Source organism: Aotus nancymaae, unplaced genomic scaffold (genome assembly GCF_030222135.1).
Source record: "Aotus nancymaae isolate 86718 unplaced genomic scaffold, 86718_ANA_hifiasm-v0.15.2.pri h1tg000007l, whole genome shotgun sequence".
Lineage (NCBI taxonomy): Eukaryota > Metazoa > Chordata > Mammalia > Primates > Aotidae > Aotus > Aotus nancymaae.
In genome coordinates, this window is record NW_026988418.1 from 57,520,865 (window position 1) to 57,524,338 (window position 3,474).

The 3,474-nt window shown below is 49.5% G+C and overlaps 1 pseudogene; it reads left to right on the forward strand.

Annotated features, from left to right (window-relative positions):
• The first annotated feature begins 2,416 nt into the window (after positions 1–2,416).
• Positions 2,417–3,251, forward strand: LOC105721717 (voltage-dependent anion-selective channel protein 2-like; annotated as a pseudogene).
• The last annotated feature ends 223 nt before the right edge of the window (positions 3,252–3,474 follow it).

Below are 3,474 nucleotides of genomic sequence, written 5' to 3' on the forward strand. Positions count from 1 at the left end.
AGGCACAGGCACTTAACACATACAGGCACACAGACACACAGACACACACACAGACACAGGCACACAGTCACAGGCACACAGACACAGGCACTTACACAGGCACACAGGCACAGGCACTTAACACATACAGGCACACAGACACACAGACACACACACAGACACAGGCACACAGTCACAGGCACTTACACAGGCACACAGGCACAGGCACTTAACACATACAGGCACACAGACACACAGACACACACACACAGACACAGGCACACAGGCACAGGCACTTAACACACACAGGCACACAAACACACGGACACAGGCACATATACACATAGGCACACAGACACACACACAGACACAGGCACACAGACATACACACAGACACAGACACACAGACACAGGCACACACACACAGGCACTTACACAGGCACACAGGCACAGGCACTTAACACAAACAGGCACACAAACACATGGACACAGGCACTTATACATATAGGCACACAGACACACACACAGACACAGGCACACAGACATAGACACACAGACACAGGCACACAGACACAGGCACTGACACAGGCACACAGGCACAGGCACTTACACAGGCAGACAGGCACAGGCACTTAACACAAACAAGCGCACAAACACACGGACACAGGCACTTATACACATAGGCACACAGACACAGACACACACACACAGGCACACAGACACAGACTTACACACATAGACACACAGACACAGACACACAGACACAGGCACACAGACACAGGCACTTACACAGGCACACAGACACAGGCACTTACACACACAGGCACACAGACAGGCACACAGACACAGGCACACAGACACAGGCACTTACACAGGCACACAGGCACAGGCACTTAACACACACAGGCACACAGACACACAGACACAGGCACTTATACACCTAGGCACACAGACACACAGACACACACACAGACACAGGCACACAGACACAGACACACAGACACAGGCACACAGACACAGACACTTACACAGGCACACAGGCACAGGCACTTAACACACACAGGCACACAGACACACAGACACACACACACAGACACAGGCACTTACACAGGCACACAGACACAGGCACTTACACAGGCACACAGACACAGGCACTTACACAGGCACACAAACACACAGACACAGGCACTTATACACATAGGCACACAGACACACAGACACACACACAGACACAGGCACTTATACACATAGGCACACAGACAGACACACACACAGACACAGGCACACAGACACAGACACACAGACACAGGCACACAGACACAGACACTTACACAGGCACACAGGCACAGGCACTTAACACACACAGGCACACAGACACACAGACACACACACACAGACACAGGCACTTACACAGGCACACAAACACACAGACACAGGCACTTATACACATAGGCACACAGACACACAGACACACACAGACACAGGCACACAGACACAGGCACTTACACAGGCGCACAGGCACTTAACACACACAGGCACACAAACACAGACACAGGCACTTACACACATAGGCACACAGACACAGGCACTTACACACATAGACACACAGACACAGGCACATAGTCACAGGCACACAGACACAGGCACTTACACACATAGACACACAGACACAGGCACTTACACACATAGGCACATAGACACAGGCACTTATACACATAGACACACAGACACAGGCACACAGACACAGACACACAGACACAGGCACACAGACACAGGTACACAGACATGGGCACACAGACACGGGCACTTACACACATAGACACATAGACACAGGCACTTACACACATAGGCACACAGACACAGGCACTTACACACATAGACACACAGACACAGGCACTTACACACATAGGCACATAGACACAGGCACTTATACACATAGACACACAGACACAGGCACACAGACACAGACACACAGACACGGGCACACAGACACGGGCACTTACACACATAGACACACAGACACAGGCACTTACACACATAGATACATAGACACAGGCACTTACACACATAGGCACACAGACACAGGCACTTACACACATGCACACACAAAGACACAGACACAGTCACATACATATCATACAGAAGCACACACAGACCAAGGCATTTTGTCATAGAATCCAGAACACCAGAAGTAAAGAGAAGACTCAAAGGGCAGGGCATAGGGGAACAGGTCACACACAAGGATAGAGCATCAGTGGCATCAGACTTCTCAACAACAATACTAGAAGCTAAAAGACAGTGAAGCTCCTTCTCTTGCCCTCCAGCCATGGCAGCTGCTGCTCCGACCTGAGTGAGTCCAGTGGCCTCACCTGCAAGCGGAGCAACAGCTGCAGCCTCACTGAGGAGCCCACCAGATCACCTTTCCTGAGGCCTGACCATGTCAACCTCCCGACAGACCTGCACACAGCCAGTGGGTCTCCATCCATCACACAGAGAGGGCTTCAACAAAGGCTTTGGTTTTGAGTTGGAGAAATGAGGTAAAGGCAAAGTCATGTGGTGGCGTGGAATTCTCAGAGTCTGGATCATCTAATACAGACACTGGTAAAGTTACTGGGACTTTGGAGTCCAAGTATGAATGGTGTGAGTATGATTTGACTTCACAGAAAAATGGAACACTGGTCACACTCCGGGAACAGAAATTACAGTTGAAGACCAAATTTGTCAAGGTTTGAAAATGGCATTACATACTCCCTTCTTACCAAACATAGGAAAGAAAAGTGGCAAAATCAAGTCCTCTTACAAGAAGGAGCGTGTAAAGCTTGGCTGTGACGTTAACTTTGATTTTGCTGGACTTGCAATTCATGGTTCAGCTTCTGGGTGCCAGATGGGCTTTGACGGCACCAAATCAAAGGGGACGAGGAATAACTTTGCAGTGGGCTGCAGGACTGGGGACTTTCAGCTGCACACTAATGGCAACAATGGGGCAGAATTTGGAGGATCAGTTTATCAGAAAGCATGTGAAGATCTTGGTACTTCAGTAAACCTTACTTGGACATCAGGTACCAGCGGTACTCGTTTTGGCCCTGTAGCTAAGTTTCAATTGAAACCCACCGCTTCCATTTCTGCAAAAGTCAACAACTGGTTTGACTGGCGTGGGCTACGCTCCACCCCTGAGGCCTGGTGTGAAGCTCACCCTGTCTGCTCTGGTAGGTGGGAAGAGTATGGATGCCGGAGGCCACAGACTTCGTCTTGCCCTGGAGTTGCAGGCTTAATTCAGATGAAAGAAACCTCTGGAAATGGATAGCAGAACATTTGGCCCTGATGTATTTCCATGGTGACTAGCAGGCTTTTTCTCCCTAAGAAGGTGATCAAAACAAAGGATGTAAACAAGAGCTGTGTTTTAACTCTTCAGATAGTTAACTTGTTAGCCAGTTTCTAGTTGAACAGGCTCTCTGTCTAGTTACCAACACCGCAGTCCTACAGGTATCTGTACGT